The sequence below is a fragment of the Leucoraja erinacea genome, chromosome 24 (assembly GCF_028641065.1).
Source record: "Leucoraja erinacea ecotype New England chromosome 24, Leri_hhj_1, whole genome shotgun sequence".
Classification (NCBI taxonomy): Eukaryota; Metazoa; Chordata; class Chondrichthyes; order Rajiformes; family Rajidae; genus Leucoraja; species Leucoraja erinaceus.
Window position 1 is genome coordinate 23983708 of NC_073400.1, and position 22777 is coordinate 24006484.

At 38.6% G+C, this 22777-nt stretch overlaps 1 protein-coding gene across 2 annotated transcripts in view; it reads right to left on the reverse strand.

Annotated features, from left to right (window-relative positions):
- The window catches only part of LOC129708815 (bile acid receptor-like), a 50044-nt gene extending 28161 nt beyond the window's left edge, over window positions 1-21883 (reverse strand). The window contains exon 1 of one of the 2 annotated variants that reach the window (XM_055654811.1): window positions 21214-21883. The gene's annotated coding sequence lies outside the window, so the exon portion shown is untranslated. Of the gene's footprint in view, window positions 1-1359; window positions 1513-21213 lie in introns of those variants that run through there. The other variant, XM_055654812.1, reaches the window with a different exon arrangement.
- Window positions 21884-22777: the final 894 nt, after the last annotated feature.

Consider the following 22777-nt stretch of genomic DNA (forward strand, 5'->3'; position numbering starts at 1 on the left):
TTATTTCAATTCAGCTTAGAAATAATATCATATTGAAAAATAACAATTCGTTTAACAAGAAAGGTTTAACTTCAACAAATGTAACTATATATTTAACGGAATATTTCAAAGAACGCAATACTTAAGCAAAAATGTTATTCAGCAACAATAGTCAGATCTGACAATGACATTACAATTTACATCAACTCCAATGAACTTCAACAAGACAAAAATATCTTTATTTTTTCACCACATTAGAAAGAACATAATTTCAGATGTTCTTAATAACACACTTTGTACATTTATGTACTTTTGTACTTTTCATTCCTATGGGCACTTTGCCCCTGGCTATCTTCAGTCAAATAATCTAAAATGTTTTGAAAGTCGGCGCTTTGTATACCCGCATCACCGGGCGTCACCCGCAGGACAGCGTACGTCAGCGTGTGACAGGGCACACGACATGATAAGACACCCAGATGGCGCCTGAAGATTTTGAACATTCCAAAATCCAGGGGCATCAGGGAGACGCCAGGCGTCACTACATGCGTCACCCCGCGTCACGCCCCGTCCACGTCGCGACAGCCTCTTTTCACGCTGTGACCGAAAATGACGCCCAAGTGGGACAGGCCTTAACTACGTCTTCCTGCGCATGATTCATTGTAACCAAAAATATATCACTCCCCACCTTGAATTTAATCCACAATTAAATATTCACTGTCCTCACAGTAGAAATCCCAAAGATTCACAATTCCATCGCTCAAAATCTGGGTCCGATAGATTTGTGAAAATTGTGGAATCAAGAGATAAGGGAATAGGGCAGAAAAATTGTGTCAAGGTAGGTGAAGTAGATTAAAGTGCTAAATGACCACTTTTTAATTCTCCATTTAACATTATCACAGCTGATTTTCTGATGTTCTTTGATAGGATAGATTTCTCTTAAACTCGGTCCTGAATTGAAAATATGCCTTTCCGTTCCAGACTTGCAAGTCTGGTTAAACAGTCACTCAACAATACCTTAACAATCCATTTTATGTTTCTAATTAATTTCTAATTTTTATAAACTCTAAGGAATTAGAGGGTAAACTCACTATTTTTTTCCAAATTGGGACAACCCCAACCATTACCATAACTGAATCCTTCATCCTTTAACCCTCTATCACAGGAGCTAGTCTTGTGAACCTCTTAAAGACAAATGTATCCTTCTTTAAATAAGGAGACCAAAACTGTGCATGGTACCCCAGGTACTCAAGATGGTTGTCAACAATCTGCCTATCAAAATCCCCCTTGCCTATTACCTGCCACACTTTGTCCTGTCCCTTCTCTCGTGTAGCTTTCTTCCCACCCCCACCTCCCACGAGCAGTCTGAAGAATGGTCCCAACCTGAAACATCACGTATCAATGTTCTCCAGGGATGTTGCCTGACCAATTGAGTTACTTCAGCACTTTTTTGTAAACTAGCATTTGCAGTTCCTTGTGTCTACACAGAACTCCAGGAAAGGTTTCATTATGTCCCAATATATTTGCATCTGTGCATCTTTACTCTTATAGCGTAATCTTTTTTCAATAATTGCCAGCATACTGTTTGCATTCTGTAATTCATTGTCAAGTTTGTGATTGTATGTTCAAGGATGCTAAGAAAAATAGTGTTAAGGTAGAAGAGAGAAAAATATTTTTTTTAAACTGAATGGCAACATTCCCAATCTCTCTGTCAGAAAACCAAATCGGCTTTTCAACTTTTTCTTCCAATGTGAATAATATTTCATGTGGCACTTTTTTGCTTGCCTTACTTAAACTAATAATAAAAAAAAGAGCAGCCCTATAATACTGTTCCACTATTCAATAACATTAAGGCTGCTCCTGCACGTTGTCCACTTACCCACACGATCCTTGTTGCCAAAAAATATCAGTCATTATTATATTAAATCCCTTTGCATCCATTCAATAGATTACTTTCCTGTCCAAATGTATGTGGTTAGCAAACATAAATATATTATTCTCATTCACCTCATCTAAATCATTGGCACGGATTATGGGTAGCTGAGGTCCAACCAATAGTTTTTGTAGGTACATATTAAAAATTAGTTGCATATTAAAAATGTTCCTTTTATTCATATTTATTATGCAGCTATTAACTATTTTTTTCATTTTAATATCTGTCCTAATTACAACATAAAACATATTAATTAAATACAACTTTCTATTCATAGATCTACATTGATACTTCCTAATTATTTTATGATTTTGTAAATTGCTGTTACCACACCCATTAGTAAATGATTCAAGCATTTTCCTTCCTATTGTTCCCAAACTTAATCACCCTAAATTTATTTTTAAATGTATTTTTTTCTCTTTCTTTCCTTTCTTGAATAGCCAGGTTATGTTTACTGCTAGCCAATCCACACGTATCATTCTAAAGTTTATTAAATTCTGAAAGATCAAAACCAATTCATCATCCATTGCCACCTCTTTTTGTTTTAAATTCTGGCAATTTGTTTGTGTGCAGTCCCAATAATTTCTTCAATATTCTTTTATATCCAAATTAATTTTTTCTAAGTTCTTCATCTTCAGAAGACCATCTTCACTGGTTTGTATTTCATGGATTATGCCATGAAGACAGTCATAAAATATTTGATGTTTCTTCCATATTCTTATTCCTTATTATAACCACCTTCATCTTAATGGGTCATACATTTATTGTTCCTATTATTGCAAACTACTTTGAAATCCGCTTGATTCCTCTTTCTGGCTCAATTTTCTATTACCTTATTGATCTCTTGGAAATCTTGTGCTGAATTTTAAAATCCTGTCTTTGGATATACAGTGTACAGCTATTTTAATAATATTATAAGCTTTTTCTTTTAATTTAACCCCCTTGGTGGGCTGAAGGGCCTGTTTCCATGCTGTATCTCTAAACTAAACTCAATAAAAATAGAAAAAGGACAATGGACACTTGAACCATAATTTGCAAATTCCCTTCAAATCACACAGTATCTTCATTTGGCCATATTGGCAGGACTTTCATATGAAGAAAGGCTAGATAGACTCGGCTTGTACTCGCTAGAATTTAGAAGATTGAGGGGGGATCTTATAGAAACGTACAAAATTCTTAAGGGGTTGGACAGGCTAGATGCAGGAAGATTGTTCCCGATGTTGGGGAAGTCCAGAACTAGGGGTCACAGTTTAAGGATAAGGGGGAAGTCTTTTAGGACTGAGATGAGAAAAACATTTTTCACACAGAGAGCGGTGAATCTGTGGAATTCTCTGCCACAGAAGGTAGTTGAGGCCAGTTCATTGGCTATATTCAAGAGGGAGTTAGATGTGGCCCTTGTGGCAAAAGGAATCAGGGGGTATGGAGAGAAGGCAGGTACAGGATACCGAGTTGGATGATCAGCCATGATCATATTGAATGGCGGTGCAGGCTCGAAGGGCCGAATGACCTACTCCTGCACCTATTTTCTATGTTTCTATGTTTCTATACCAGTAGTCAGACTAGTTGAAACTCTGCACTCTTTCCAGCTTAACACCATCTGTTCTTACATTGTTGTTGAACCAGAACACATTACTCAAAATGTGGCCTCACCAACATGCCACAGAAGGTAGTTGAGGCTAATAGCATCTTTAGGGAGTTAGATGTGGCCCTAGGGGGTATGCAAAGAGGTTACCATGATCAGACAGAAAAATTCACCTTTCAATTCACTGTCCATGGCCCTACTCCTGCACTAGTTCTATATGCCTTATTCCATTGTTTGAATCAAAATACACTCCCTATACATCTTTATATGGCAAAGATTTTATAGAAATTCACCTTTCAATTAGTCCCTACAAACCCCAATGTCTTTGGCATGTCGGAGGAAACTGGAGAACCTGGAGGAAACCCACGCAGTCACACGGAGAACATGTAAACTCCACACAAACAGCATCCAAGGTAGTATTTGGCGGTATGGCAACAGAACATAATGTTTGTTACAGCACTAGTATCCAGTGACTTGGATTATTGTTTTAGGGATTTGAATTTAAATTCATGGCAAATTATGAATTTAAATTCAAGCAATTGAAAAAACTAATATTAGTAATGATATCCCGACTCATTTAAGTCCTTCAGGAAAATAAATCTACCAACCCAACCTCGTCTCACTGTGAGAAAGGTTCATTCCAAATCTGCATATGTCAGCATTCAGGACACGATGTAGAGATCCACAATTCCAGTTAAGAAGCATTTCAAGCATTTTATAATTTAAATTTCCAACATTTGTTCCAACTTCCTCCAAAAACGTTGGGTAATTATCTGCAACTCCACTCTTGCTTGTCCAATTGCCACTTAATTTTACATTGTATTCTCATCATGTGTCATTTAAGGTACACAAAAATGCTGGAGAAACTCAGCGGGTGCAGCAGCATCTATGGAGCGAAGGAGATAGGCAACGTTTCGGGCCAAAACCCTTCTTCAGACCCTTCGTCATTTAACCTTTTTATTGCGTTCGAACTATTCATGGAGCTTTTTTTTTAATTCCTTCTTCCCCACTCTCTTTTTCACTGCATTTTGAAATATTTTTACGTTCTAATTATTGCATCTCTTCCCACATTCTGGTTTGAAAACTTATAGCTTTTGTTTTCATTGCATTATTTACTGCTTATGAAAGAAAATATTTTCACAAAGTACTAAAATCCTTAACATGTAATTCATGATTCCAAAAGTTCCAGAGTTAAAAAAGAGTGAGAATAAATTATGAGAATAATATACAGAAACCAACTGTTTTATACATTGTCAGTAGGAATCAAGAAAACAACATTATTTTCTTTACGTAGATGATGCCTGACCCATTAGGTGTTCCAAGATTTGCCCACCTTGAAGAAGTTCTCCTCCTCCCTCTAACTGGAGTTCAGAACGATCCACTCTCATTGCTCTCCCTCTGTGATTCCAGCTCATCTCCTGCACTTTGACCATGTTCATCTGTATCCATCTATCACTTGCCAGGCTCTGTCCTGCCCCCACCTCTTTTCCAGCTCTTTGGCCCAACTTGCCCATGCCGACCAAGCTGCTCCATCTACCATTGTCCTATTGGCCCATATGCCTCTAACCCTTTCTTGTCCATGAACCTGTCCAAATGTCTTTTAAATGTTGTGATGGTACCTGCCTCAACTACCACCTCTTGCAGCACCTTCCATAAACCTACTACACTCTGTGTGAAAATGTTGCCCTTTAGTTTCCTATTAAATCTTTCCACTCTCACCTTAAATGTATGTCCTCTGGTTTTTGATTCCCCTACTCTGGGTAAAAGACTGTGCATCTACTCTATATATTTCCCTTAATGATCTTATACACCACTGTAAGTTCACTGCTCATCCTCCAGTGCTACAAGAAAGAAAGTCCTAGCTTGCCCAACATCTTCCTATAGGTCAGGCCCTCAAGTCCTGGCAACATCCTCACAAATCTTCTCAGCACTCATTCCAGCTTAACAACATTGTTTTTATAGCAGGGTGACCGAAACTGAACACAATACTCCAAATATGGCCTCGCCAATGTCCATATCAATACCCTGACTGATGACGGCCAATGTGCCGAAAGTCTCCTTGACCACCTTATCTACCCGTGACACCCCTTTTAAGAAACTATGTACCTGCACTCCTAAATCCCTTCACTCCCTAGAGCCTTGCCATTCACTGTGCATTCACTAACTATTGTGTATAGTGCACTGTTCAGCAGCAGACATTGAAGGCAATTATATTTTTGGATGAACTGTTGCCTTTCACTGCTGTGTACACCACCTTTAGCTAAATTAGCATTTGTCAGAACGTCTGACCTTTCATGTTTGCTCATGTTGTTACTCTTTAATTTTTTTATCATGCTTTGGATCAAATTCCATTATTGTTTCAAGGGGAACAATTTCCAATACAGTGCATAATGAAGTTTTTACAGTGACTTTCAGACACATTATTATTGTCCTTTACTGTGAGATTGTTGGATCAGTTACTTACTCAATTATTAACTGCATTTTGTGTTATTTTTATTGGCAAAGAAGCACACCAACAACTCTGTTTTTTGTTCTTGTTAATGTTTATGTTGACACAGTTTGCATTCCCTTACTCAATCTGAGGATACGAGATAGTTTATGTGGCATAACATGGATAAAAATAGAATGAAGATGTTAAAGGAGGGAATCTCACAGCTGTTGGGCCCAGGACCTATCCTAGATTTACCTTACATTGCATGTTATCTTACTTCAAAACATGAATGTCGATGATGGTGTATTCAGCCAATGTAGATATATCATATATCTACAGACTCAGACGTCATGGCTCAGTGTAATACTTCTTTTCCGTGTTAAAAAGTTTGCCGATTCAAGCCCCACACCAGTGGCCTGAGTATAAAATCTAAATTAAGGTATAAAACCTTCTCTAAAGTTCCAATATCATATTGAGGGAGTATCATATTTAAGGACTACCTTTGTCAAATAAGGTTAAACCGAAGACCTGTCGGCTTTCTGAAGTGGGCACAAAAGGTTCCATGACGATATTTTTGTGACGTCCAGTCCCCTTATAACTGGTCATTATCACATTTTAGTTTGTAAAGGGCTCGCAGTGTGACATAAGATCATGGTCCCTTCATCACCAATGTACTCGATTGGCCGTGGAGTGTTTTGGAGCTTCCTAAAAGTAACTTTAAAAATACCTCATATATGCAAGTATTTTTCTCATTCAATTAGTTTAAAAAATGTATTAATTACTTTACTTATACCAAGGATTACTCTGACACTTCCACTTCCACATTTATTATCCATCCTCGCTCTCCTGTGGAAGTGGACTTATTTCTGTTGCAATGGATTGATATTCAATTTTTTTTTTTTAAATCACATCTAAGTGCATTAAAAATTAATCTTATATTGAGAGAGTGGAGTTACGCGAAGGACAATCCTAGTCAAAAAAACAACAATCGCAGATTGCATTCATTAAAAGCTTGGCATACTAATCCAACAAGGCCATTTCACAAATTTCATTGTAGGGTTAAAAAGCAATCAGCTGGGTTTCCTTGACCAACCACTATATGTTCAAGTAGCAACTGCAGATGCTGGAAAATCGAAGGTAGACAAAAGTGTTGGAGAAACTCAGCGGGTGCGGCAGCATCTATGGAGCGAAGGAAAAGGGTTTTGGCCCGAAACATTGCCTATTTCCTTCGCTGCTGCACCCGCTGAGTTTCTCCAGCACTTTTGTCTACCAACCACTATATGACAACTCTCATTTACCATATCATACCAGGAGTCAGACTAGTTGAAACTCTGCACTCTTTCCGGCTTAACGCTATCTTTCCCAAAGCAAGGGGACCAGACCAGAACACATTACTCAAAATGTGGCCTCACCAACATCTTGTACAAAGTTCTACGCAAGACTCCAACATCTGCGTCTCTTTGTATCTCCTGTTAAAAACATCTTTCTTCACATAAATATGTGACATTTTCTTCATAGGATATATTAAATATATATTTTTCTATTCAAAGTACCATTTAAAAAGTAGATTTCCATCTCTGATGCATCAGTTGTGTAACTTTATATCTGCAAAAATAAACATTAAAGCAGGGGGTACACAAAAATGCTGGAGAAACTCAGCGGGTGCAGCAGCATCTATGGAGCGAAGGAAATAGGCAACGTTTCAGGCCGAAACCCTTCTTCAGAGGAGTGACTTCACAATCGCTAGACACAGTAGACTGGACAACGTTCAAAGACTTGGCAATGGACCTGAACAAATACACCATGGTTGTTACCGATTTCATAAGGAGGTATATGGAGGAGTGTGTTCCTGCCAAGATCATCTGAGTGTTTCCTAACCAGAAGCCTTGAATCAACCAAGGAGATCCGTAATCTACTAAAGACCAGATCAGTGGTCAACTCAGGCAATTCAGAATCATACAAGAAGTCCATGTACTAGTTGACAGAGAGTAACTGATAATGTATTTTATACTTATTATTGTTGAGCAACTTTGTGTGTAAAGCTGCTGCAAGTAAGAATTTCATTGTTCCGGGCTTCCCGTGCATGTGACAAATAAACATGCGACTTGGATATAAACATCTGTCACTTTATAGAAAAAAACTTTTGTGATTTAGAAATTGGGATGTACAGTAAATTCTTAATTTTTTGTAGAAACAAGGAACTGCAGGTGCTGTTTTACAAAAAAACACTAAGTGCTGGAGTAACTCAGCGGTCAAGCAGCAAGCATCTCTGGAGAATATGGAGAGGTTGCCTTTCGGGTTGGGAGCGTTCTTCAGGTTGATTGTAGTGGAAGGCGAAAGCTGCCAGAGTGAAGCCACGCACAAACTGGAGGAACAGCACCTCATATTCTGCTTCGATGGCTCGCAACCTCATGGTATCAACATTGAATTCTCTAATTTTGAGTATCAAACCCCATTTTTTAAACCACCTCTCTTACCCGTCACCCCCAATGTTGCCCATTTCTCCCATTATCCCGCCCCTCTTCCCCACTTTACCAGTAACTTTCCTACTTGTCTATAGAACACAGGTTTTTCTTTGCAGCTCTTCTTAGGGAGAAGTCAAACATTAGCCAGCCTCTAGTCTTACAGCACCTCAGCCATGTGTAACGATGATTAGGTTCAGGTTAATTATTGTCACATGTACCGAGCGAGATGCAGTGAGAAGCTTTGTTTTGCATGCTATCCAAACAGATCACAGTTACCATACATAGATACAATCAGTTCAAATTCAAGTACAATATATAGAGCAAAGGGAAAGAATCACCATGCAGAATATAGTTCTCAGCATTCCAGCACATTGTAACGCACCAATTAATTAGACATTGGCCTAAACGGGGTCGAGGTAATTCGAACAGAATCCTACTTTATGGAATTTCCGTTTTGAAGCCTGATAATGGAGGGGGAGAAACTATTCCTGATCAAGAAACGTCAACCAGGACTTCTGCCATTTCTTCTCTAGCTTCCCACAGTGTTATTGTACATATCTGACCAGATTTATCTATATTCATACATCTTATGACATCCAGCACCTCCACGAATGCAATACAAACTGTCCTTAAGACATTACCACTGACACCATTAACAAGTTCCCACATCTTCCACCGCAGTAAAACAGAGGATAACTATTAATTGAGAACCTTGCCCATCTTCTGTGGCTCCATACATTGGTGACCACTTTGGTTTCTGAGGGGCCTTATTCTCCCTTAACCAGATTTCCGTGATGGCTCTAACATCCCAGTCACACGTTCCTATCCACACCCCGAGTTAACCCACCTTACTTGTCAGACCTCTTGTGTTGAAATAAATACATTTTAATCCAACCGTCATTCCTCGCTCCCTACCGTGCTCATGTCTATCCTGTAAACTGAACCTGCTGTTAGTGACATCTATACCGGCTTCCATCCTCCCACCTGCATCATCACTGTATTGTATCCCTTCCCCATGCCAATCTCAGTTTAAACCCTTCCGAGAGGCACTTTCAAAACCTGCCCACCAGGATATTGTTTTCCCTCCAATTCTGATGCAACCTCTTGTACGTCATCTCTGCCCCAGAAGAGATCCCAATGGCCTAAATATCTGAATCCCTGCCTCCTGCACCAACTCCTCAGCCATGCATTCATCTGTCGTCTTTTCCTATTTCTACCTTCACTAGCACGTGGCACCAGGAATAATCTGGAGATTACTACCCTTGAGGTCCTGCTTTTTAAACTTTGCCTAATTCCCTAAATTCACTCTGCAAGACCTAATTCCTTATCCTACCTTTATCAATAATACCGATGTGCAGAACAAATCTTACATAGTGCTCATAGAAACATAGAAACATAGAAACATAGAAATGAGGTGCAGGAGTAGGCCATTCGGCCCTTCGAGCCTGCACCGCCATTCAATATGATCATGGCTGATCATCCAACTCAGTATCCCGTACCTGCCTTCTCTCCATACCCCCTGATTCCCTTGGCCACAAGGGCCACATCTAACTCCCTCTTAAATATAGCCAATGAACTGGCCTCAACTACCCTCTGTGGCAGAGAGTTCCAGAGATTCACCACTCTCTGTGTGGAAAAAAAAGTTCTCCTCATCTCGGTTTTAAAGGATTTCCCCCTTATCCTTAAGCTGTGACCCCTTGTCCTGGACTTCCCCAACATGGGGAACAATCTTCCTGCATCTAGCCTGTCCAACCCCTTAAGAATTTTGTAAGTTTCTATAAGATCCCCTCTCAATCTCCTAAATTCTAGAGAGTATAAACCAAGTCTATCCAGTCTTTCTTCATAAGATAGTCCTGACATCCCAGGAATCAGTCTAGTGAACCTTCTCTGCACTCCCTCTATGGCAATAATGTCCTTCCTCAGATTTGGAGACCAAAACTGCACGCAATACTCCAGGTGTGGTCTCACCAAGACCCTGTACAACTGCAGTAGAACCTCCCTGCTCCTATACTCAAATGCTCTTGCTATGAAAGCCAACATACCATTCGCTTTCTTTACTGCCTGCTGCACCTGCATGCCTACCTTCAATGACTGGTGTACCATGACACCCAGTCATTATATATGAGCCAAGAGCCATCCTGGCCTGACCCAAGAAAGGAACCAACAAACAAGTAAATGATGTTATTAAATGGTTTCTTCTTTCCTCAGTGGAAAGTAAATACGTTGTGCTAAATTCCTAAGATAGACACAAAGTGCTAGAGTAACTCAGTGGGTCAGGCAGCAACTCTAGAGAAAAAGAATAGGTGACTTTTTAGATCAGGACCCTTGCTAACTTCCTGTTCAGTTGAATTAAACTAATTAACTTTTATTTTAATGATCAGATCATCACTATAAAACCACCCATGAGTTGAGAGTATCAATTGGATTACTTTAGGTTTGTTCCCTCAATTGTTCCCTCTTATTAAAATGAACAGAAATTGTAACTGTAGGGTTTTCTCCAGAGATGCTGCCCGAGACAGCACTTTGTGTCTGTCTTCCTTTGGTCTAAACCAGCATCTGCTGTCCTTAGTTTCTTCTGCTTGTATCTGTAGGGTCCCGATCTGCAAAGTCATCTGTCAATTTCCCTCCACAGATGCTGCCTAACCTGGTGAATTCCTCCAGCAGTTTGTTTTTTTCACGGACGTTATATCCTTCTGCGTATCACATAATTTGTACCCTAATGCCTGTGATAGTGGTCTATTCTATAAATGTAAATACCAGGACACATATGGATTAGTAGTAATGGAACCTCTGTTGTTTGAATATAGTTATCTCCTATTCAGCATTTTTTTTTTGCCGAATCTGCATCCTTGTGGATTTTGAACAATTCTGTTTGCGAATAAAGGGGATGGGAGGGGGGGGGGTTGAGCAACAGGAGGTTTTATGTTAAAACAAATCTATGGGGTGCTTAAAGTGCACAATGGACATATTTAAGGAAGGATCAATGAACTATCAAGGTATTTTATTTCCATCTCAGTATGTTTTAGAAGAAAGGGGTTGGTTAAAAGTCACAGGATTTCTAGTTTTGCAAACAGAATGTGGTGTGTCAAGGTGCAGCTTGCAGAGATTTAGCTCTTATCTGCCACAGTAAATGTTTGTTTTAAACCAAAGTGACCCATCATTATCTCACTGCAAAGATCAGACACTGCTTATCAATTCGAGAAAATCGGAAGCAGTCAAAGTCCGTTTGGAAAAAAACAAATTTAACTTTCCTTTCGGGGAACTGTTGAACTATTTTATGTACTGACCTATTGGAATGTACGTACACACTACAAAAGGAACTATCATTTTCTTCTCTCTTTCATCAAGTTGAATGCATTTTCAGTTTCAGAACTGGTCTGTCAGAAAATCTTGCTACTTCCAGAGAATTAAGAATAATAACCGATACCTCTCTTCAATGTTACATTTCTTCTTGAATACCAAGGTTCACAATGCCTCTGAAGATCTCCAAGCATTCACTCAATCTGTCACCTAGAGCAGTAACACATACATACATCATCAAAGATGGGAGAGTGCCACTTCTCCATTTCCCACACCATCCATTCTCACTGCCTCTATGTGCAAGAATATTGTAGGAACTGCGCCAAATTAAAGAGTAATGGTGTTCTGGGGACCCATCTCATCCACTGGGGTTATGCATAAGACTGCATAAACTTGTTTAGGATAGAAGGCAGCTGTTGGAGAGAATTGCCATCTTTTCAGTTTGTTTGTACTTTTGATGAATGTGAGGCACTATTCATTGTGATGAAAGCTCTATGCAAAAAAACCCAAAAGTACTGATTTAACATAAAACGCATAAAGTAAAACAAGCTAAAACATTATAATGGTAATAGTAATCAGAATAAGCAAATATTACATAGGAAATAGGTGCAGGAGTAGGATATTCGAACCGTCGAGCCTGCACCACCATTCAATGTGATCATGGATGATCATCCAAAATCAGCACCCTGTTCCGGCTTTTCCCCCCTATCCAGTGATTCCCCCGGCCCTAAGAGCTAAATCTAACTATCTCTTTAATATTTCATTTACATTAAATAACCGCACCATTTCATCTAAACCACATTTCATAGCATTTCAAAACGCTAATACCTTTGATATGCCGTGACTATTACACAAGCATTGTAATAAGTACTCACGAAGGTAACAATTTGAATGAGCCATTGGTCTTGTAAAGCTGTATAATTTTAGTTATTAGACATCTGATGCAGAACATTTAAAAAAAAAAATCTTTATCCAGAGCCCACTAATTAAAGTCAGATAAATCGTTTGAAAGTCTTCGAAGTTTTCTGTGCCTGCCATGGTTGGATGGTAGCTGAGAAAAGGGGATGCAAGACTTGGAGCAATAATAAATGTGTGAGGACTCGAAGGGAGTTACATTAGGAAAGTATACTACATGATAAAGTTTGTTGGTAATTGAGTGATGGAAATGCACTATCTTAATCAACTAGATGGAAATGCATTATCTTCATCAATTAGAGGCAAGTTACGCATTTGGTGAAAAGGCCAGGTATCACCTGCAATGTTAGACAAACTGCAAAAAAAACCTCTACCATTTCCAATCATAAAGCACTCCCCACCTCTCAAACATCACCCCTCATCATTTACCTTTTAAGAGATGAAAGTTTGGGTCCTACAATCAGGGTAGGATTAGCACTAATTTCAATGTGCTAACTAATCCCCAAATAGAGAAGCACTTTTCAGCACTGAGGCCAACAGTAGCACAGTTAGCATTGACTTGTTTCTCCAACGTAGGCCCAGAACATATTTTGTGTGCAGTCTTCTTTGCCTCAATTAATCTAAAGTGGACAATTTGCTTATGAAGATATTCCTAGCTGAGAATGTTATATGTGCTATATAATAACTTTGCTTCCAAATTCATTTAATTGGGCTTAGAGCTACTGATCATGGGTGAATTTCTGGGCACAAGTTCCTCCCAATTTATACAAGTATTTATTCTTATGTTCACTCTCTTCCTTCTATTAATCCCACATAGAAACCAAAAAAGTCTACTCAAGATGTTGAGGCACTGTACTGTCACAGATGCATACTTACAGGTTATAAATTGAGGTTTGAATAGCTTCTCCAGTGGATGTAGAATGTACCGTGAGTCTATTTCAGAGGAGAATTTTAGCATTCCTGATGCAGTTCTGCCCAACAATTAGCACCCAATTAATGCAATTAAAAAGCCAATTAATTGGACATTATCACTTTGTTATTTTAGGACTCTGAAAACAAAATGCCATTTTTTCTGCATTGGTGCAAAGCCTACACTTCATAAAAAATATACAATATCTTTAAAGGGATGTCCTGCTATCATAAAATATATATTAAATTTAAATGTTCTCTTTCTCCCATTTCTTATTTTAATTTTAGGCAGATGGATAATGGATAGAAACATAGAAACATAGAAATTAGGTGCAGGAGTAGGCCATTCGGCCCTTCGAGCCTGCACCGCCATTCAATATGATCATGGCTGATCATCCAACTCAGTATCCCGTACCTGCCTTCTCTCCATACCCCCTGATCCTCTTAGCCACAAGGGCCACATCTAACTCCCTCTTAAATATAGCCAATGAACTGGCCTCAACTACCCTCTGTGGCAGAGAGTTCCAGAGATTCACCACTCTCTGTGTGTAAAAAAGTTCTTCTCATCTCGGTTTTAAAGGATTTCCCCCTTATCCTTAAGCTGTGACCCCTTGTCCTGGACTTCCCTAACATCGGGAACAATCTTCCTGCATCTAGCCTGTCCAACCCCTTAAGAATTTTGTAAGTTTCTATAAGATCCCCTCTCAATCTCCTAAATTCTAGAGAGTATAAACCAAGTATATCCAGTCTTTCTTCATAAGACAGTCCTGACATCCCAGGAATCAGTCTGGTGAACCGTCTCTGCACTCCCTCTATGGCAATAATGTCCTTCCTCAGATTTGGAGACCAAAACTGTACACAATACTCCAGGTGTGGTCTCACCAAGACCCTGTACAACTGCAGTAGAACCTCCCTGCTCCTATACTCAAATCCTTTTGCAATGAATGATGTTTGTTTTTGGTTATATATTTGCTGTTAAAATATGATATAATTCCATCAATGGTCTATATGCCATGAAAAGCAGCCACCAAATATCAATAGTAGAGTTTAAATACTTTGTTGCACATTTAGACGAGCAGTCCTAATGTGACAGAATACATATCCTACAGCTTATTCACTGAGCACAACTGATATTTCTCTTGTTTAAGAAGGAACTGCAAATGCTGGAAAATCGAAGGTACACAAAAATGCTGGAGAAACTCAGCGGGTGCAGCAGCATCTATGGAGCGAAGGAAATAGGCAACTTTTCGGGCCGAATCCCTTCTTGTGCTAGTTCCTTTGAGCATTTATTTTATAGTTAGTTTTGGGATCTGAACTGTACTGACAAGGAAAGCACTCATTGTCCACTATTGGCTGCCACCTAGAATGAAGCTTCTCTTTATGTACTCTATTATAACTTGTATGATTTTAAACACCTCTATCCAATTCCTGATGACCTTCTCTGATTATCCAGTGAGGCTATATGGATGGAACTGAGAAATAAAAATTGTTTTCATTGATGGGATTGTAACATGGGCACCCCCAATAGTCAGCAGAAACTGGAGGAGAAAATATGTAGATTAATAATTAGTGGGAATTTTTGACTTTATAAATATTAACTGGGCCTAAGGGCTTGTATGAGGTTGAATTTGGTCAGTATGTTCAAGAAATTGTTCTCAATCAATATGTAGATGGCCTATTTGGAAAAGTGACAAAATTTGACCTCCACTTGAACAATAGGGCAACAGGTGAGAGGTAATTTTTTTAGTAGGAACCTGAGGAGCAACTTTTTCACTCACAGGGTGGTGCCTATATGGAACAAACTGCCAGAGAATATAGTTGAGGCTTAAACATCATTTCAAGGATACCTGGACAGGTTCATGGATTAGAAAGGTTTAGAGGGAGATAGGCCAAATGCAGGAAAATGGGACTGGCTTAGATGGGGCATCTTGGTCGGTGTTAGTTTGAAGAGCTAGTTTTTGTGCTGTATGACTCTAATAAGACAGGGCAGGTGACTGAATTGTTGATGGGAGATTTGTGATAGATAATTCTATTCGTTTTTAAATAGTTATGGAACAGGATAGGACTGGTCCAGACATTGATGTCCTAAATTTTGATGGTACTTGACAGGAACTTTCAAATGCTCATTGGGGGAGGTTGTTTACAAGTAAGAAGAATGTAGGTGGGAGGCTTTTAAATATGAGATAGGGGGAGTTCAGGCCCAGAAAGGTTCCTGTTAGAGTGAAGGGCAAGGCTGGATATCAGGGAGCACTGGATGATAAGAGATATCAAGGAGCCACAGCACCTGGGATCAAGCAAACTCTATGAGGAATATTAGGATGTAGGTGCACCCTTGAAGGAAATCAGCAAGGCAAAAAGGGGACATTCTACAAGTACGTTGAGGGCAAAGGGGTAACTGGGGAGAGAGCAGCCCCCCTTGAAGATCAATGAGGTAATCTGTGTATGGAGCCATAGCAAACCAGTCAGATGTTAAATGAATATTTATTGTGCAGAAAAATATGGATTCTAGGGTATTTGGGTAAAATAATAGCTAAGGTGAGGTGCTAGAAGTTTAAAAATGCATAAAGGTAGATAAATCCGTGGGACCTAATCACGTGCATCCCAGGACAATGTGGAAAGCAGGTGGAGGAAGAACGTGGAGGGCACGGAAGAGATATTTGTATCATCAATAACCATGAATGAGGCCGGGAAGACTGGAGGATGGCTAGTTTGTGCCTATTTAAAAATGGCTCCAAGGAAATTAAGCTTAAAATAATTGATGGGTAGGTTATTGGAAGGAATTCTGACAGACAGGATGTGCATGCATTTGGAAAGGCAAGAAGTGTTTATGGATAATGAGCATTTCTTTGCACGTGGGAAATTGTGTCTCACAAATTAAATTGAGATTTTTGAAGAGTGTCCAAGTTGACTGATCAAAGGGGTGTGGTAGACATGGTCTACATGGATTTGAGCAAGATCAAGGTACAACATGGTAGAAAGGTATTGCTGATGCTGGTTTACACAGAAGATAGACAAAAAATGCTGGAATAACTCGGTGGGACAGGCAGCATCTCTGGAGAGAAGGAATGGGTGACCTTTTGGGTCGAGACCCTCGGGTCTGAAAGTTAGATCGGATGAGATCCAGGGTGAGCAAACCAAATGGATACAAATCAGTCTGAAGAAGGGTTTCGGCCCAAAACATTACCTATCTCCTTCGCTCCATGGATGCTGCTGCACCCGCTGAGTTTCTCCAGCATTTTTGTGTACCCCCAATTGGATACAAAATTGGCTTGAAGGTAGGAGACAGAAGGTGGTTTTCAGACTGGTGGCTTATAATGAGTGGTGTGCTGCAGAGATCGTGTGTGGGTTCACTGATGCCTGTTATTTATATTAACGATTTGAATGTGAATGTAGATCGCATGGTTAGTAAATCTGCGGATGACACTAAAATCGTAGTACAATGACTAGATGAAGGTTATCTAGAATTACTATTACGATTAATATTCTATCAGTCTGTCACTGCCTTTTCCTTCTCAACATTTGCTGTACTGATGACTTTTAAGACATGTATCATTGGAAATGATACCACCCCAAATCAATAATATACATTAAGAGGAACAATGGTCCGGGTATCAAGAACGATTTCTCACCAGTTTGATAAACAGACATTTGTGAATCTTTCTGCTTTCTATTATTAACTAATTTTGGCCTCATTCTCTTCATGGGCTTAAATTTCACAAACAGATCCATCGTATGCTTCGTCAAATGCTTGGTGAAAATTAATTTACATCATTTCAAATCCATTATTTCAGCAAGATAAGCAATAATTTCTCCTGTAAAACATGTTTTGCCTGCAAAAAATCTGGACTGATTATTATTTGATAGTTCTTGCTCTTCTGCATGTGATTTAGTTTTGTCTTGGCTCATATTCTCCATTAGCAACGTTGGGTTAATTGACTAACTTCAATGTATATGTCAATAAGAGGATATTAGATAGGCACATGGATATGCAGAGAATAGAAGCATATGGGTCATATGCAGGCAGACGAGATTAGTTTATCTGAGCATCATGTTCAGCACAGATATTGTGGGCTGAAGGGTCTGTTCCTGTGCTGCATTTTTCTATGTCCTATATAGTGACAAAGAATCAGAACCAGTGTTTTAAAGAAGGTTGGCGAAAACATGAGCTGTAAGACAAAGGAGTAAAGTTTGGCCATTCGGCCCATCAAGTCTGCTCTCCTATGTAATCAATGCTGATTAATTTTTCCTTCTGAATCCCGTTCTTCTGCCTTCCCCCCGTATCCTTTGAAGACCTTACTAACCAAAAACCTATCAATCTCCACTTTAAAAATACCTAAAAATACCTGCACTGCTGTCTTTGGCAATTAATTCACAGATTCACTACTCTCTGGCTAAATAAATGTCTCCTCATCTCCATTCTAAAGGTACGTCCTTTTATTCCGAGGCTGTGCCCTCTGGTTCTAGACTCTCCACATCCACTCTATCTAGGCTTTTCATTATTGAGTAGATTTCAATGAGATCCCCTCTCATCTTTCTAAACTCCAGTGATTATAGGCCCAAAACCTTCAGACGCTCCTCATACATTAACCCATAATAATCCAAGATCAACCTCCTCTGGAACCTTTCCAACGCCAGCACTTTCTTCCTCAGACGTGAGGTCCAAAACTGTTCACAATATTCCCAATGTGGCCTGACAAGCTTCAGCACTACATCCTTGTTTTTATATTCTAGACCTCTCTAAATGAATGCTATCATTGCATTTGCCTTCCTTTACTACCCACTCAACCTGCAAATCAACCTTTTAAATGCCTATTTTCAACTTTGTACTGTACTGTTCTTAGCACTGAGGCTTTTATCCAACATTGGTAATGTCTATTCATACATTGCCGCAATGACAGAATCCACTTTTCCAATGAAGACGTTTAATTTCTACTTTGCAACAAGATGTCTCATTTGAAACCTATTCAGTTCTTCTGATTATTCGTCTAGGTTAGTTCTAACCTGTTTTCCAGGTCTCTGGGAGAATTAATGAGAGTTACAAATTGAAATACTCTAACTTAATTGTGGTGAAAAATCCAAGAACTCTGGTGATTTGCATAAAGCAGGAAACTAGTAGAGAAGGGAGTGAACAAACCAGAATTTACTGAACACAAATGGAGATAAAGATGAATTGGAGATAAATGTAGTCTTTGCACTTTAAAATATCTTAGAGTAAAAATGGTAAATGATAATCAATTCAAGAAGGATTATGGCCCAATGAAAGAAGAGACTGAGAACATTCCTTAAAGCCTTGGGTTTTCATATACAAACTGATATTCAAGGTTCTTGCAGCAAAGTGGGTTGGGTGACATTTGTGCCCCGAAAGAATCGATCACCTGAATCTGTGATGTAAACGTTCTAGAGGAAGATTTCATTTTTTGCCAACATTAAAGTTGTCACTGGTTGTATTCATCACCATTCAATCCGATCCATTAAAGTCAATGAAGCACAGTGCACAAGTGGTGCATGTAACTAGTGGCCAATACTCTTGCGTGCATTTAGTGCTGGTTACTAAAGACTACAGAGACAACGATTTCACCCCTTTGATTCACAATTTACAACTATTTTGGGAGGGTCTATCATATGGTCATCCCATTTCAGGGATGTGCAGGGATATTATTGAAATTGACCTTAAATTTGATTAAATACAGTAAATAATGCTCAAAATATTGTAAGAAAAAGTAAGTTTGCAAGTAACTAGGAAATGCTAAATATACTTTTGCAGAATTGAAAAGCAAAATATCGGTTAAAGTTCTCCATCCAAAATGTTAATATCATTCATTTGAAGATGCTGACCTATTTGCTGTACATCTACGATGTCTTTGTTTTATTTAAGCTCCAGTCTCTCCACAGATGTCCATGGTCGTCTTAAAATGGATCACATTTTCCACAATCCCACTTTGTGATAATAACAATAATTTGTATACATGCAGTTCTCTAATGTAGAATTGTGGAATTCTACCTAATTAGGGAATACACATTAAAGAAAATCATAATTTGAATGGTTAAACTCAGATGCAACTGTGAGATATGATAAATAACTAGCGTTGAAAGCCTTTACCTTGCACAGCCAAAATTCCATTAAAATTCTTCAGACGATAGAATCAATTTAATCCAAATTTTAAATATTCTTCACATAATTGGATTGATTATTCTTGTATATATTAGGAACACCATGCTCATAGTTTTCAAATCATGGCAAAACACAATGTCTCCCAAGGCAAAAGTTCAGAAAAATCTTGTCTTCCTCAGTCTTTACATTTATGTTGGTCTAATTGGTATAAGGTATTTGGTATTGACTTATCACCACTTCATCATTTGTTTCATCTTCTGTTCTACCGATTTCAATCTTCATAGAAACCGATACCGTAGACTTTGGCTCTTACTCAAAGCATTTGCAATAATCGAAAGCAACTGCATTAATGAATTGAACAGAATATTTTACTGTGCCTTTGCTTTCTGTTTAACTATGAATCTATATGTTCTGTTTTTTGTCATTTTGTCTTGTGCATTAAAAAAAAGTTTTTTGTTATTGGGGGTACTTCAAAAATCATTGGGTTTACAAGTATTCTTGCACATACGAATGAAGACATAACCGTATTTCACATACGTAGGATATCAGCTATGAGATATTGTCTATTTAGGGCAACAAATAAATTCCTGATTCTCATTTTATTTCTAAATGAACAGTGACATGTTCTCCGTGGCTGGCAGGTACATCGTCAACTATTCCTTTTGCATATTTGGTCTACCATGTACAACAGTGATTTCCTAAATTACCATGGAGTTCAAAAAAGCTTTGCAACTGAATACTACTTTAAGATTTGTACTTAGTTCTTAAGAACTTCAATTTCCCTTGAAGCATCAACACATGCCGCTATTTTAAGCTGCAAGAATTTAAACAATCTAAAAAAAAGATTTAATTTCTACAGAAATTAAATGTACAATTACATGTAAGTGAGTATTATATAGTTGAATAATAAGTTAATAACAATATTTTTCTGTTCTAGGTTTATGCCAGACGATATCTACTATTATCACTCATTTAAGCCAAATAACTGTCCTTCAAAGACGATTGCTTTATATTATCACATATCCAAAACTATTTTTGTTTCTTGGCTATGACTATATTCTAACTGCACATGTTAATGTTAGTGATAGTTAAAGAAAGAACTTGCATTTATACAACATTTAGTATTTCATGACATCCTAATTTACTACACGGCCATTTGTATAACCTTTTTAGATCGCAGTTGTCGTAATGTTGAGAAGTTTGCAAACTAATGGGTGTATGACGAACCTTTAAAAAGTATAAAACTAGTCAAACAATCTTTGTAGTATCATCTAAAATGAATATTACAGATGAGGTTATTGTTATCTCATGTAATCATCTCGTATGTGTATGTGACAAATAAACTTGACTTGACTTGACTTGACTTGACTAATGAATGGAATAAAATATAACCAATATTAATTCTGCTAATGCTAATTGTTTTGCAAATTTTCTCCAACTAAAATATACTTTCAATTTTAGTATTTGAGCACATCTGCTCATTTTTCTGTTGTCATGTTCCTCCTAATATAAGTTGTATTTTAAAGAGTCACCGAAGTTTGTTGAAACACTGAAACAAAATTAAATTGGTATTCTTAAAAGTCTGCTTACCAGAATCTAGTGGAGCTTAGGATGTTCCTGCCTGTTTGAGTTGTTACATGAGGATACAATGATCTCTGAGCATCACTGAAGTCCAGCTGGAGAGAGCAGGGCCTTTTTTGCCTATTTATCAGAGGCTCTTTGCAAACACTCTGGCTCCAGACATTCTGCAGAACAGCACTAGAGGCCTATCGCACTAACTAGCTTCCCACACAGCTCCCTCCTGGGTCAGAGAAAGGGCAGCCCTTGTGTGAATAAATCAAACAAAACTGGCTCATCGTTACTGTCCGCAACCAGGTCACAGAGATCTCTAAGTTATGTTTATCTTCTGCTACCCCATTTTCGAATCTTTGATTTTCTTTTTACCTTCAGGTTTAGCCAAAGACAAGCAGTGGAAAAGAAGAAAACATCTTTCTATTCATCATCCGGTGACAACCCCAAACAGGAAATCCAGACCAAACATCTGAACAAATCCCAGTATGGTTAGCTTGGTCAGATTGAGTAAATGAGAAATAACTATTTGAATACTTGAGGACGTTGTGGGTAACCACATGTAAAGTTTACTGTCAAAGCTCAATGTTGCTGATAACATTGCTGCTGTAGCTTTTTCGTCAGTTCGTAAAGTTATAGGAGCAGAATTAGGCCATTCGGCCCATCAGGTATACTCCTCCATTCAATCATGGCTGATCTATCTTTCCCTCTGTCTTATGACATATGCTTAGCCTGATTTGCACCGTGGTATTTTTATTGCAGCTTCAAGTGATGAAAATGCCCTGTAACAGCTTCTGTAATGTATGTGAAATTCTCAATATAGAGTAATTGATCTGTATAGAAAACAAGCCCTTCCGCCCACTTTGTCCATGCTGGCCAAGTTGGCATTCTGCGCTAGTCTTATTTGCCTGCATTTTACCCATATCCCTCTAAACCCCTCCAGTCCACTTCCTCTAGCAGCTCATTCCAGATACGTTTGGGTTTAAGAGCATGAACAATTTGGCAGAAAATGAATGGGAAGAGTTATTGTCATCATTGCTCCCAATTAAATGCTTCTGTGCTTGTACAGGAAACTATTTCAGTCTTCCATTTTCCCAAACGGTAGTCTTTCTGAAGCAAGTGAGGCTCTCTTTCAAAAGTAAAATAATCTTTAAAGCGCCTTGTAGATGTTTAATAGGTGAAAATCAACTACACTGCCACATTTTCAAAAATGTACTGTCTTATTTCCAACCCATGCAGGTTTGTAGGTTAAGAAAGTTAATTGTCTTTGGTAAATTGCCCCAAATGTATATGGCTTGGAACTAGTGGATGGTTGGTGCGTACCTGGTGCTGTTTCCACACTGTAGAACTGAACATCACCCCATGACCATCTTGGTGGAAGAGGCTGGACATTTGGAAGCTCCTGTTGGTATAACATACATGGTTGTTTTGTGTTGTTAGTGCGCACCACATTGTCCACTATCTACACACACACACATTGTGAGCCAGTGACAGTGGGAAGTTGTGCCACAAATACGGTCAAGTGGATTGCTTTATGTAGGGTGATAAACAAATTGAACTAATGGAATCTGAAATAAAAACAGAA